Source organism: Mirounga angustirostris, unplaced genomic scaffold, assembly GCF_029215605.1.
Source record: "Mirounga angustirostris isolate CCGP_5_RB_7025 unplaced genomic scaffold, mMirAng1.0.hap1 SCAF_5, whole genome shotgun sequence".
NCBI classification, from domain to species: domain Eukaryota; kingdom Metazoa; phylum Chordata; class Mammalia; order Carnivora; family Phocidae; genus Mirounga; species Mirounga angustirostris.
In genome coordinates this window covers 165,862,268-165,878,069 of record NW_026991713.1, presented here as the reverse complement: position 1 = coordinate 165,878,069, position 15,802 = coordinate 165,862,268, and the positions used below count along the sequence as shown (strand labels likewise).

The 15,802-nt window shown below is 43.1% G+C and overlaps 1 protein-coding gene across 1 annotated transcript in view; it reads right to left on the bottom strand.

Annotated features, from left to right (window-relative positions):
- The window catches only part of CALN1 (calneuron 1), a 491,968-nt gene that overhangs the window by 378,368 nt on the left and 97,798 nt on the right, over positions 1–15,802 (bottom strand). The window lies entirely within an intron of this gene.

Genomic DNA, 15,802 nt, shown 5'->3' with positions numbered 1-15,802 from the left:
AGCAGCCCCCAGGCCTGACTGGGATGCAGACACCAGCTAACGGGGCCGGCTTACGAGCACACCCTCTGAGACACCACTCACACCACCTGCCCTGCTGTAAAGGTGAGCGGCACCTCACCTGCCCCAGAACAAAGCAGCTCCCAGCAGCCTCACAGGGAATCAAAGCATCCCTGAGACCAGACCAACAAACCCTCCAGGCAAAGCTCCTCCGTCCAGACACCGGCCCACAGTGTGATGCAGGCTAAGGGAAGAGGGAGGAAAGAGAGTTGGTAAGGACATGGAAAGAGCAAGCACAGCAGAGCTAAAGACAAGGCAGTTAGAACGGTGGGCTCCTCCACAGCAGAGAGAACATGACTCTGTGACAGTGAGTGAGCTGCTGAGCATGTCAGGGAGCATGTTCTGCTTCCCTATCTGGAAACAGGGCTAAGAGGACTGATCAACCTTTGAGTGGAATTAGGGAATAGGTAGGAAGTATGGGGAGTCAATTACAGGCTGTGGGTAGAGAAAACCTCTTAACAGAGCTCCAGGAAGGTGAACCGGGCGGCACCAGAAGGGGTAATCTCCCCGCCACTGGGGGCATTCAAGCAGAGGTGAGGGCCTTCCTGCTAGGGTTCTGTGGGAGAGAAACAACCCCTGAGCTCTCTCCCCACACACCCCTCATTCTCCACATAAGTCACTTGTAGAGTGCTGTTTCTTATCAAGTTTGCATCTGTACGGCAGCCCCAATGGCCCCTCCAGGCACTGAGGGGCTGAGTTACAAGCTATAAATTACAGGAAGACAGCCAGTCTCCGAGGATGACCGTTCAGGACACCCAAACCCTGCTGTCCCTCAAACCACATTCATGACAGCAACTGTCCTAATCGCGGGATGTTGGAGCCAGCAGGCACTGGGGGTGGGCATGGCGGGGGGGGGGGGGGGCTCCTGCCTTCTTTTCCCTGGGACACCACTGAGTGACAAGCCCTGCAGGACCCCGCCTGCCCTCTCTCCCTCTAACCTAGAGCACACACCAGCATGTCCCTACTTGGGCTGAGAGCCCCTGACTTACAAACCAACCGAGACTCCTAGAAGTTACAGGGCTTCATCCAGAACACAAAGCTGGTTAGTAGAGGAATCAGGTCTAGAACACAAGCCTCCTGAGTGCTATTTCGACGAAGCAGCCTCAGCTAAGCACCAGACATTTCCACCGGATGTCAAACTCTCATTTCAAACTCAAGATGTCTAAAAATGAATTAATTATCTTCCCCAAAAAATAGGCCACACTTCCTGATTTCTCTATTTCTATCAAAGGTACTTTTCACTCATCATAACAACTGGGACGTCTCTCATGAATGTTCTGGGCCCCAAAAAGTAAAACAGACACATGGCTGAGGCAAGAGCCAGCAACAGGCTCCACACCACCCTTACCCCTCCCCGGAGAACAAAACGGACATCCATGGGCCCATCACAGACGGCGGGATGCTAGTAACGAAGTACGTCTGCGCTGGCCAATTCATATGGGGAATATCTTCAGCTGATTATAAGTCAGACTTACCCTCCCCCAGCTGCATCTATCTTTACACATAAAATAAAATACAAGAATCTTTTTCTGGACAAACACTTCAATTACCATCTCCTCTTTTCACCAACTTCATTTTCAGGCCAAACATGTTTAAAAGTGAGAATCAGATGTATGAATTAGGACCACCCTCCCTTTTCCTGGGGCCGATCCTGATTTGGGGGGTCCTGGGCTGTGTTTATTTCACAACACTGGCGAATGCTTCCTGTGTGGCTTCAGCTTCCCTCCCAGCACTGCCACTGGACCGATCTGCCTCATCAGCTGTTCTTTTAAACAATGTTTCAGTCCTATAAACATGGGAAGACACTAATTTCACCACCTGGGGATAAGGCCCCCTGAGGTCAGCACACGTGCAGAAAGCATCCCCTTTCCTGGCCGTGGCTCATCATTCTAGTTTCTCCTCGAATTTTATAAACATCTTCCCATTATCAACTTTTCACCTGGTTGTCTGATGCTCTCAAGGTGCCACACAAGTTTTTACAGCCGCAGTAACAAGGTTATACTCGATCGAACATATCCAAGCCACAACCTAGTTCAGCCACAGGATAAATGTCGAGTACTTTGCAAAGAAAACTGGCCACACCTGAAACCCTTTGACATACCAACATAATTTGCTTCTGGAAAAGGCAGCTTACAAAATTAGGGACGCATTCAGTGCATTCAGTCTGCACCCGAAACGCTCCACGTCTAGTGGGAAAGGAAACGGGCAAGCGAACCATACGCATGGATAAATGAAGTCATGTTCAAGAAAGGGAAGAACATCATCCCAAGTAAGCTAAAAACAGCCACTGCAATTAAGGGCTGAATTTCACTCCAAGCCACCTGGGGAAACCCAAGCTTTAAGATTCTCTCTTCGGCTACGGAAAGGAAACACACAAGTTCATCAGCAAAGATAAACACGATCCCGAACTGAAACTTAAAGATGGGTCCTTCTAGGGAGGAAAATGAACAAAATACATTTTTTTTCCAAAGGCAATTTTACTCATTGAGAGATATTATTTATGATTGTTTATCATGTGAATTTTTTTTTTTTTTTGTATTTTCTGTAAGGCAGTGCAGTTTTATGGTAAAGAATCGGAACTTTCTGGTCAAAACCGGTGTTAGACTGAAATTCTAGCTCTTACCCTTATTAGCCAATGTGGGTAAGTTACTTAACCTCTGTCAGCAACGATTTTCTCCTCTTCAAAAATTTTGATACACATTGAACAGTATTTTTGTAAATATGAAATAAGATAACTTATAGAAAGCACTAGATTTAGTGCCAGGCATACTCTCAATAATACCGTCAGTAATATTTGCTAAAGATTATATGAAACAGGATGCAGGGCAAAGAGACCATGGATTCACTGGGTTGAAGATAAAACACACTGGGTTACTTTTTATTTTTAAGATCTTATTTATTTAGGGGCACCTGGGTGGCTCAGTCAGTTGGGTGTCTGCCTTCGGCTCGGGTCATGGCCCCGGGGTCCTGGGATCGAGCCCCACATCGGTCTCCCTGCTCAGCGGGAAGCCTGCTTCTCCCTCTCCCTCTGTGATCTCTCACTTTCGCTCTCAAATAAATAAATAAAAGATTTTATTTATGTGAGATTGAGAGAGAGAGCATGAGCAGGGGGAGCAGCTGAGGGAGAGGGAGAAGCAGACTTCTCCCAGTGCCACATGCTGTCAGCAAGCAGCTCGCTCCATCGGGAAGAAGGAGCTCTTTGAATGGAAAGCACCAGAACTGAAGAGGAGTCTGTTTCCTGGGCACCAGGGAGCCCGGCTTCAGGGTCACCTCAAGGACAAGGTATCAGGAGGCTAAAACAAAAAGGGGGGGAATGGGTGAAACAGGTGAAGGGGATTAAAAGTACACTTATTTTTTTTATTTAATTTCTTTTTTGAGAGAGAGAGAATGAGGCAGGTGGGGGGTGGGGGTGGAAGGGGCAGAGGAAGAAGAATCTTAGGCAGGCTCCACACTGAGCCCGACATGGGGCTCAATCCTGAGATCATGACCTGAGCTGAAACCAGGAGCCAGACCCTTAACCGACTGAGCCCCCCAGATGCCCCAAGAGCGCACTTATCTCAATGAGCACTGAGTAATGTGTAGGGTTGTTGAATCACTGTATTGCACACCTGAAACCAAAGGACACTATATGTTAACTATACTAGAAATAACATTTAAAATAATACACAAATGATCAAATAAATAACGAAAGGGGTGGCTCCTGTGTTTTTAGGGTAAAGGAACTGGCATGTTTCCTGGCAGAGTAATAAACAGAAGACCCCCCACTCACATTTACTTGATGCCCTTCCGAGATGGTTAATTTTCCATGTCAGCTTGACTGGGCCACAGGGTGCCCATGTATTTGCTTAAACATTTTTCTGGGTGTGTCCGTGAGAGTGTTTCTGAACAAATGTGAGATTCACATTTGATTCAGTAGCCTCAGGAAAGCACAGTGCCCTCCCCAAGGTGGATGGGCCTCATCCAATCTGCGGGAGGCCTGAAGAGAACAAAGAAGCAGAAGGAGAAATCCTTCTCTCTGCCTAACTGCGAAGCTGAGACACCATCTTCTCCCACCTTGGGACCTGCACTCAGCCTGGAGCTGAGGCCATTGGCTCTCCTGGATCTCCGGCTTGCCAGCTGCAGATCATGGGACCTCTCAGCCTCCCTAACTGTAGATCATGGGACCTCTCAGCCTCCCTAACTGTGCGAGCCAATTCCTTATAATAAATCTCTCTATGTTTCTCTGGAGAACCCAGACTAACACACCTTCCTTTTTTTTTTTTTTTTTTTTTTTTTTGTCTACAAGAGCAAAGATTCAGGCACACTGCTGTAGGCTGATACTATTTTTCTGGACAAACACTGTACCAAAATGTAATTCTGCCGGGCCTCTAAAGCAGTGCTCCTCAAAGTGTGGTCCGTGGACCACGGCCAGCTGAACACTGCTCATTGCTGCTCTGCAATGAGATAAAGACTGGATTTGAAAGAAAGCATAGAAATTTTTACAGCAATGTATAGCCTTGTCCCAACATGTAAGCATGTGACCAGTTGACTTCATGTTTGAACTAATCCTCCCCCACAAATAGTCTGAGAAGCACTACTCTAAAGTAGTGCTTCTAAAGGAGACAACAAGAGCCCATCTTCCCCCAGCAAAGATGCTCCCCACGAATGCCAGCCAGACACCCACCGGGCGTTTGCCTAAGCACTTATAAAACAATTGTGTTCCCTTGTGAAGATCCTGCAGGGGCAAGCCAATTGGCAAACAGAGTTTGGATAGAGCGCAAATCAGACAGGAATGAGTAAGCAGAAAACAAGAAAGCAGGGTATGTATGAAATAAGAATGCAAATTCATTAGGAAATATCACAGTAAGGTGAGGAGAAATCACGTCAAAAAGACAAGACAATCTGCTGAGAGGCAAGCCGATCTGGGAAAGGGGCAGACCTTGCAAAACAAAGAAACCCCAAAAATAATAGAATGGAAATCTACATTAATGGCAATAGGAGTATTTCAAACAAACAGAAAATTCCGCAAATAATATAATGCATGCATGGACCCGCCACTCAGATTGAACATTTTACCTTATTTGGTATAGATTTTTTTTAAACAGAAATAATATATGACATTGATGCCCTGCCCACCTATTCTATTCCTCCACCGCCTTCCCTCCACTGTGAAATGCATCCTTCCCATCATGTTTTAAATGTTCCTACGTTTGGGAGTAACTGTATATATTATAGTATTGCTGTATATATCTTTAAATTTACATAAATAATAACACACCACACATATGCTTTTACAACTTGCACATTTCACTCTATATTAAATTTTAGGGATTTATCCAAATCCATACACACACACCTAATTTATTTTTAACTGCTCCATAGTTTTCCATGGTATAAATATATTGCAATTTATTTATTCATTATCCAACTGACATAAAAGTATGCTGTAATGGGTGTGCCTGGTTGGCTCAGTCAGAGGAGCTGCAACTCTTGATTTCGGGGTCATAAGTTCAAGCCCCACATTGCATTTAAAGATTACTTAAATAAATAAAGCTGAAGAAAAAAAAAAAAAAGCATGCAGGCACCAGGGTGGCGCAGTTGGTTAAGGGTGAGACACTTGGTTTCAGCTCAGGTCCTGATCTCAGGGTCCTCAGATCGAGTCCCAGAGAGGCTCAATCCATGAGATCAGAGCTCATCTCGGAGTCTGCTTGAGATTCTCTCTCTCTCTGTCCCTCCCCGCTCTCTAAATAAATAAATAAAATCTTTTTAAAAAGAGAGAGAGCACAAGCAGAAGGAGCAACAGAAGGAGAAGGAGAAGCAGGCTGAGCAGGGAGCCTGATGCAGGACCTGAGCCGGTCCCAGGACCCCGGGATCATGACCTGAGCTGAAGGCAGATGCTTAACCAACTGAGCCACCCAGGTGCCCCTAAATAAATCTTTTTTTTTTAAGGTATGCTACAGGGCGCCTGGGTGGCTCAGTTGGTTAAGCGACTGCCTTCGGCTCAGGTCATGATCCTGGAGTCCCAGGATCGAGTCCCACATTGGGCTCCCTGCTCAGCGGGGGGTCTGCTTCCCCCTCTGCCCTCTTCCCTCTCGTGCTCTCTGTCTCTCATTCTCTCTCTCTCAAATAAATAAATAAAATCTTTAAAAAGTACGCTACAATGATATCTGCAGGCATTTCTCCAGCCTATATACCTAAATAAAATATTACACAGTTTTGCCAAACTGCTCTCCAAGATGGCTGAGTCAGTTTTCTATTGCTACAAAACAAATTACCCCTGAAATCAGTGGCTTAGAACAACAAATATTTACTATCTCACCCACGATTCCTGTGGGTCAGGAATCAAAAGTTGCTTGGCTGGATGGTTTCGGCTCAGGAGATCTCATGAGTTTGCAGTCAAGACATTGACCAGGGCTACCACCATCAGAAGGCGTGACTGAGTCTGCAGGATCCACTTCCAAGATGGCTTATTCACACAGCTATTCACGAAAGTCTCACTTCCTTGTGGTCCCTGCCATAGGGCTGCTAAAGTGTTCTTATGACATGGGAGCTGGCTTCCCCCGGACAAGTGATCCAAGAGACAGGAGGGAGATTTGATGACCTGGTCTTGGAAATCACACGCCATCACCTTCACCATACTCAATTCATTGGAAGCAAGTGGTTAAGTACAGCCTACACCCACGGAAGGAGGAATCAGCCTCCACCTTTTGAAAGATGGAGTACCAAAGAATTTGTGGATATATTTTAAAACCATCCTCATGGTTGTGGCAATTTAGAGACCCATTGTTCATCAAAAGGCATTTATTTCCCTCATAGCCTTGCCAACATTTGGTATTATCAGACTGTTTCATTTTTCTTAACAGGATTTCCTTGATTGCCAATTTAGGCATCTCTTTATAGGGCTTTTGGCCATTCTGGGTTCCTCTTCTGTAGATTTGCTTCTCATTTTTATCTATTGGGTTGTTTATCATTTTTGGATTGCCTTGTTCTTCCGTGTTATCATTGTCCAGTATTTCAGGTCGACCTTACTTTCAAGCCCCAAGTTATCAGTCATCGTTGTTGCTATTGTTGTAGCGGCTTCCAAAGCTTTTCTAGATTCTTCCACACGTTCGCCAATTACTTTGCACACCATTATACAGTATTTCCACATATTTCCACATACACCATTTCCACAGATGCCACTAAGTTAACCACAAATCACAGATAACAAGAAAATGCAGTCACATAATTAGGAAGTGATGAGTTTTTACTATTTATTACCTTTGTTTTTTTGTCAGTTGATCCTTCATTTAAGAAGGTAAGTTTACGTTTCATTTATCATTCATTTAAGAATGGCTATGTTTAGTGAAATAAGTCAAACAGAGAAAGACATGTATCATATGATCTCACTGATATGAGGAATTCTTAATCGCAGGAAACAAACTGAGTTGTTGGAGTGGGGGGTGGGGTGGGAGAGATGGGGGGACTGGGTGATAGACACTGGGGAGGGTATGTGCTCTGGTAAGCGCTGTGAATTGTGCAAGACTGTTGAATCTCAGATCTGTACCTCTGAAACAAATAATGCAATATATGTTAAGAAAAAAAAAAAAGAAGAAGAAGAAGGTAGCGGGAGGGGAAGAATGAAGCAGGGGAAATCGGAGGGGTAGACGAACCAAGAGAGACGATAGACTCTGAAAAACAAACTGAGGGTTCTAGAGGGGAGGCGGGTGGGAGGATGGGTTAGCCTGGTGGTGGGTATTGAGGAGGGCACGTTCTGCATGGAGCACTGGGTGTTGTGCACAAACAAGGAATCATGGAACACTACATCTAAAACTAATGATGTAATGTATGGGGATTAACATGTAAGAATAAAAAAAAAAAAAGAATGGCTATGTTTAATAACTGGCTTATAAAATTCCTGAAAACTTAACTAATGCCTTTCACAAGCTGGTATGGGCTGCACTGGATGAAAACCTTTTTCCTGACCACTTCCGGTTGTTTCTATAGGAAAGAAAAGGCAATGGAAACATGACATTTTCCTGCAGCCATATTCCACTGTCCACTCTCCAGCTTCCTGGCTCTGAAGAAGTGGTTGTTGTGATGGTAGCTCTTAGATCCTTGGATCACAGCTTCAGGGGTCCACTCTCCAGTTTTCGGGGGGAGGGTCAAGAGAAAGTTTTAGGAACAGGAAGGCTACTCCAATGGCAGTCTCAGTAGTAGTAACTCTCCTAGAAGGCCAGTTCTGAATTATTCTGGGAGTCATTCTGGAGACCCACCTAAAATCCAGGCCTTCAGCCCTTCAACAAGTTGTAAACATCAAATCCCCTTCCTTTTTAAAATACCCAGAGTGCTTACTGGTCCTTGAGCTAAATCTTAACTGTTACATTATTGTATCTTCCACATTTCTTACATTCTTCTTTTTTAAATTTTCATAGTTTTAACTCTGTGTATCTTTATAAACAGTTTCCTCAAAATTAAATTCCCCAATTCTTTTTTCAGTTGTAACTTAACTCATGGTTTTAACCTGTCCGCTGACTTTTTCATCTAAATGACTATGTTTTCCATTTTCAGCAGTTTAATTTGGTCCCTTTCTAAACCCTCCCCTCATTTTTCGCTGAGTATGAATCTTGGATTATAATTTTTATTCTTTTACCGTTCATCCTTCCACTTTTTCACAATTTTCTTTCAGGTGTACAATGTATCATTCTATCACCTCAATTTCTTTTTTTTTTTTAAGATTGTATTTATTTATTCGACAGAGAGAGACACAGCGAGAGAGGGAACACAGCACGGGGGGTGGGGGAGGGAGAAGCAGGCTTCCCGCCGAGCAGAGAGCCCGATGCGGGGCTCGATCCCAGGACCCTGGGACCATGACCTGAGCCGAAGGCAGACGCCTAATGACTGAGCCACCCAGGCACCCCTATCATCTCAATTTCCTAAGGCACCAATCCTCCTCTCTGTACTTCTTGGACTTTTTCTAGCGGTAAACTGTTTCCCGTTGTGGTCCACCACTTTCTGTGGGTAGGAACTCCAGCAGCATCTTCAGCAGGTGCTGCTCATACCTTTGGAACTGCACGTGCTCCGAGAGCCAGACCCACAGCACAGATGCCAAAGGCAGTCCATCAGTTGAGGACCACTTTGCACCTTCATTCTTGGCTTGGAATGCCTGCACCAATGGGTAGTATAAATTCGGGACTGCGCTTCCCTGACCTCCCAGTCTGGAGTTCTGATTTATCACTGGAGGCTTTACAGCAATTGTCTGGGCAGAACTAAACACCTCCAGGGGCGCCTGGGTGGCTCAGTCGTTAGGCGTCTGCCTTTGGCTCAGGTCATGATCTCAGGGTCCTGGGATCGAGCCCCGCATCGGGCTCCCTGCTCCGCGGGAAGCCTGCTTCTCCCTCTCCCACTCCCCCTGCTTGTGTTCCCTCTCTCGCTGTGTCTCTCTCTGTCAAATAAATAAAATATTTAAAAATAAATAAAAATAATAAAAAAAAAATAAAACCGTGGGCTACATAAGTGGTTAGAAGGCTGAAGAACCCAATAAAGCATGGTTAGCAGAGATTCGGAACAACAGAAACAGAAATTGATTCCCACCCCTAGTCTGGAGGGACACATAGAGAAGGCAGAATTACCAGAACTCCAGAGCACTCAAAGGGGAAAGAACTATGGTAGAGGCTGCTCAGCAGGAACTGGGGCCATGGAAGGAGGGGGTCTCCTCTGTCAAGATCCAGGGCAGGAACCACTGAAGAGAGAGAGAGCCCCTGCTGGAGACATCTGTCAAAGGAGCTAGAGGTAGGGAGAAATACCAGAGCCTCTGTGTTTAGCCCCACCTTCTCATCTCCTGCTGGCACCTCCCTTTGGCCAGGAAGTCTAGAAAAGTAGTTTGCAGGGATCAGTCCCTACAACGCAGGGCAGAGCCAGGGAAGGGGCAGGGACAGTTGAAGCAAGCAGGCAAACATATTTACATTTTTTTTTCTATTTTATCCAGCATTCTGTGTTTACACATGAAAACAATCTACATTAGCTTAGTGAGGACACTTACAAAACTAGGTATCCTGGTGGCATTTTGAATTTCAAAGATGAGGAAAAGTACTCTGAGCATCCAGGTAGAGAATACAGGCTACTCACAAAAGAACAAAATAAGACTCAGCTTCCTTCAGAACAAGAAGCAGCCAGAATAATGACACAATTTCCATCACCTGCTGCCTTTAAAGGGCCATTTAAAGTAAAATGAGTGGGTGCACCTGGGTGGTTCAGTCGGTTAAGCATCTGCCTTCGGCTCAGGTCATGATCCCAGGGTCCTGGGATCCAGCTCTGTGCCAGACTCCTTGCCCTCCCTCCCCCTCTGCCCTGCTCTTGTTCTCTTTCTCTCCTCAAATAAATGAATAAAATCTTAAAAAATAATAAAGTAAAATAAGTAGAGAAGTTTACAAATTAAATTATGGGAAGTGGGGGCGTCTGGGTGGCTCAGTCAGTTAAGCATCTGCCTTCGGCTCAGGTCATGATCCCAGAGTCCTGGGATCAGGTCCTGCATAGGGGACCCTGCTCAGTGGGGAGCCTGCTTTTCCCTCTCCCTCTGCCCACTCATGCTCTCTCTCCATCACTCTCTCTCTCTCTCAAATAAATAAGATCGTTTTTAAAAATTATGGGAAATGATATTAAGGCAAATGTAAAAAAAGAAAGTTCCAACTTCAAAACAATTCAAAACAAAAAGCATTGAAAGTATAAAGTCATTTTATGTTTAAAAAGGGTAAAATTCAAAATAATAGTCCCAAACCTCTATGCATCATATATTAGAAAGTAAAGATAACTTAAATATAAAGAAAAATTCATTTTAAAAAATTGGTGAAGACTTTAAGTACACCCTCTAAGCCTTTGACAAATTACCTGGACAAAAAAAAAAAAAAAAAAAAAGAGGATATGAATAATGTAGACATTTTCCTATGAAGGCTGATTTACCATGTGAGCATGCATGTGTGTGCCCACGTGGGCATATCCATTCCCCCAGAGATCACTTTCCAGATTTCTATGAACATTTACAAAAATTTATCAAATATAAGACCAAAAAGCAAACTTTAGTAAAGGTACTCAGAAGCAGGTCTGGCACAGTTGCATATAAATAGAAACAAAAATAAAAGTCAATATTTTAATAGCTAAAAGTGACACTTTGTCCAGCTTTCTTGAGATATGCTTGACATATAATACTGTGTAAGTTTAAGGTGCACAATGTGTCCATTTGATGCACTTATACATCCACAAAACAACACCCTCACACCTCCACTGTGTCACATAATTACCATTTCTTTTTTGTGGTGAGAACAGCTATTCTCTTAGCAAACCTCAAATACACAATGCAGTATTTTTTAAAAGATTAATTTACTTGAGAGAGAGAGAGTTGGGGGAGGGACCAAGGGAGGGAGAGAGAATCCCAAGGAACGCGGAGCCCAAAGCAGGGTTCAGTCTCACAACCCAGAGATCATGACCTGAGCCGAAATCAAGAGTTGGACATTCAACTGACTGAGCCACCCAGGCCCCCAAATGCAATATTATTCACTACAATCGCCACACTCTACATTCAATCCCTAGAACTTATTAAAATTGAATTTGTTAATATATTCTCTTAAATACTTCCCAGATCAAAGTTTTTAAATTAAAATTACAGGTCTAGGGGCGCCTGGGTGGCTCAGTCATTAAGCATCTGCCTTCGGCTCAGGTCATGATCTCAGGGTCCTGGGATCAAGCCCCGCATTGCGCTCCCTGCTTGGCGGGAAGCCTGCTTCTCCCTCTCCCACTCCCCCTGCTTGTGTTCCCTCTCTCGCTGTCTCTCTCTTTCTGTCAAAATAACTAAATAAAATCTTAAATAAAATAAAATAAAACTACAGGTCTATCTTCAAAAAACAAAAATGGGAATAATTCATACAAAAAAGTATATGAGGTATATAGCAAAGTAACATTCAGATAAAATGTGAGGTATTTGCTTTCATGATTCCAAAGAGAAAGAATAAACAAGAAGTAAGTCTTAAAGCTAACTTCTTAGAAAACCCCCAACAACAAAATAAAGTAAACAGAAATAATGAAAGAAATGAATTAGAAAACAGATAAAAGAGCTGGTTATTGAAACAAAAGCAATAAACTAGACAAATCTCTGACAAGTCTATTAAAACAAAGAGAGAAAGCACGAATAGGAAACATTCTGAAATATGAGACTTCTATGTGCAACTAACTCTAGACTAATAAATTTAAAACACTGCTTAAATATATGATTTTTCTCTCAAAACACAGAAATTAGATTTTTTTTATTGAAAGCAATGTGATTTAATACCATTCATGCTTATTGAAATTCTCGACATAACACTTTGTTAGGCAGTGATTTAAATATCTGGTTTTAGGTTGGGTGTATTTCCATACTTGATTTTAACATCTGCCATAACCAAAAATACACCTCAGAAAGAGACACAGATCCAAACTGAAGAAAAATGTCATTGGCAGTATTTACTCAATCACAGTATTCACATCCTACAAGCAATTCCATCCTACAAGCATACCAAGATTTTTGCCGATATTTGGCTGGGGAAGTTTGATCTTCCCTAATGTCAATGGATGATCTTGCAAACTGCAAGCGGTCTCATTTTTGTATTTTTAACAAATGGGTCTAAAAAACACTTGATCTCTTCATTTGGAAGATTCTTAAGTGGTTGACAAAATTCTGTTTCCAGATTTTTTTAACTTTGCAGATCTGAGTTTATAGATAGCACACTCACATCTTTTTTTTTTTTGCAACAAAATCACATCATGGTTGAAACATTTCCAAAACCATGATTTTCAAAATGCTCTTTCCATAGCATGAGTTTCCTTTGAAAAGAAGTCATTTCCTCAAACCTTTGTTAAAGTGTCATCTTTAAGTGTGTGGAGAGGACAACATCCTGCCATCTCAGAAAAGATCAGCAAATGTGGATCATTTGCCTGTTTATGACGGAGAGTCTGTGATGCCCCGTGTTTGACAACTCTTTTAAGAACTTTGCCCTGAAATAAGCCCCACACTTTCCTGGGTACAAAAGTCATCTGTAGTCATTTTCCATTTCGTTTCAAAGATTTAGGTCAGGTTTCATTATTCATGAGAGTGAATACAGATCAACATTTTAAATAGCCTTTCTCATGTTTTTCAGTGGTTTCAGCCAACTTTTGTCCGATCTGATGGGCTTGACGGTGTTTTAATTTATAAAGTGCTGATGAAGGTCTCCTTTGGGGACCGCAGGAAATGCCATCTCAGCCATTGTCTTAAGGTCCACTTGGGCCAGCGTGATCAGCATGATCCAAAATCTGGAGCTTTGGGTACATATCTTGCCCCTTTTGGGTGTTAGTCTAATTAAAACTAATTTAATATAATTTATAAATTCCCCTAACCAGGGACTTGTGTCACAAGTCACTGGAAAGAAGGGTATGAGGAAGTCAGTGGAAACAAGGTCAATGCCCCCATGTATAGGACACCCAACTGCCCTGAACACGTCACCCCCATCACATCAGCCCAGCAGGTAGATGAGCAACTGAGAGTGTCAAGGTCTCTCTACAGTGGACATTAGTGAAGTGTAATTTCTTCCTTCTCTTTTCTTCTTACATCCAAAGGAATACCATACACACCCTCCTTTGAAAACCACTGCAGAGATATTGCCATTAAAATGAGGAAAAACACAACATGCCATCAGCTCTACTATTAAGTAACACTATCCTGGAAATTCTACTTAATGCTGTAAGAATGAATAAAACTAAGAGACTATTTAAGAGAAGACCAAGAAGAAAAATTAAGTGATCAAAACCTAAAATGAAATACATATAAATACGTAATCCATCTTTCATGGTCAAAGGACATTCCAAGTTGGCAGTGTAACTACAGAAATCACAAAGGAAAAGACTGAGAGCTTTGCCAATATAAAAATAGAAACTTCTAAGCATTATCAACAGCATAAATAAAACTAAGAGGCAAGCAGGGAGCACAAAAAGGACATGAAGAGATAAGTCACAAAACTGGAAAGACAAACAACTAATAAAATATATGGAAACCATGGCTGATCTCCTAAGTAACCAAAGAAATACAATTTGTATGCTATCTGTTTTTTCAATTTAGGAGGGTTTTGCTTGTGTGTTTGTTTTGTTTTTAAAGCATTTATTTATTTATTTAGAGAGAGAGAGTGAGTGTGTGTGTGAGCAGGGGGAGAATGGGGCTTGAGCCCAGGACCCTGAGATGATGACCTGAGCAGGAATCAAGAGTTGAACACTTAACCCACTGAGCCACCCAGGTGCCCCTGTTTCTTTTTAACATATTGGTGAGAATATAATGAGCTGGGTACTTTGTAATGATAGCTTGGAGAAAACAACTTGGCAATTATGTATCAAGAGTCCAAAGGATAGTTCTCAGCCTTTGATCCAACAACTCTATTGTTTGAAATCGATCCTGAGATATGGTCAAAGATTTGCACACCAAAAACATTGCATTGCGTTGTATTTAAAATGGACGAACACAGAAAAGAAAGGAAGAAAAAAATAAGAAAAAATCTAAAAGTATAGAAATTGATAAGCAACACAGATTCATATCAGAGTATACTGCATATCAATGATACTTGTTAAAATTTTAATGATATCAGAAATCTTTACAATATGGTGTTTTAACTCTAGAAAGCACTTCAAGTAATAAAACGGAACATACTTCTCTCTCCTAAAATCCTATTAAAACCATGGCATAGGAGAACAAAATGGAATATATTCATAAAAGCACAGAATATGGAGGAAAGGGACCATCATCATTAGTCCAAAAAAAATTGGCTGAATGATTTTGCCCATCTTGATGGACAAGGTTGAGCAGAGCAAATCTGGCTGAAAATATGATAAGGGGAAGGCAGAGGTAGAGAGAGGCTCTGTCGAAAACCAAGAGCACCCCAAGTTGGCAGGTACTAAGAGCTAGAATGGACACAGGGTGGAACCAGGGTGGTGATTCAAGCCCTTTACTTGGAACAGCTCAGTGGGTCTCCCAGCCCAAGGAAAAGGTCCTCTTAAAGGAGTGAACTTCCTGAGGGTTGGGTGGGTGCCCCAGGGTAAGGCCCTCTTCCTCTGGTATTTGCATGGGGACAACTTGTTCACGCTTTTTGTGACTGTTAAACTGAATCCACGCCCCACCCCTGTAAAGGTCTGCAGCCATTCCTCACCTTTGGGGGGAAAGCTGGTATGGACAAGATAGGGAACCTGAAGGGACTCCCATTTTAGAAAGGCTCCATCTCTGCCATTTCTCTGCTAAGCCCCATTTACTCACGTTCTGTATTTCACCTTGCTCCTGAGTAAACCAAAGAAGCTATGTTCCTGCCCCAAGGGGGAAGCAAGAAAGGGAATCATTCTGTGAGTTTCATTCTAGGCCCCCTTACACCTGGTAACATCCAAGAAGAATCAGTCCCGAGCTGGGACATGAGCTTCGAACAAACCTCAGTCATTACTGATGTCAATACACCTGTCTTCGGTGATTTATGGAATGACAACTCTTATTCACCTGACACTCACTTGGATCACCCTACCCTAGATTCCTGAAGGAATACCTACCCTGGGCCCCTTTCCAATATAAACCCCCAACTCCAAGTGATGGGGAGACTCACCTCTCCTTTTCCGAGTCTCCCAGACACTCCATCTGCTACACTCTATCATTTACGCTATTCAGTAAACCCTGCTCTCACTTCCTCCCAGCTTGCATTTGATTTGAAGCCAAGGACCCTCATGGCTGGTCCTGCAGGGCCCCCTCGGGGTCCTT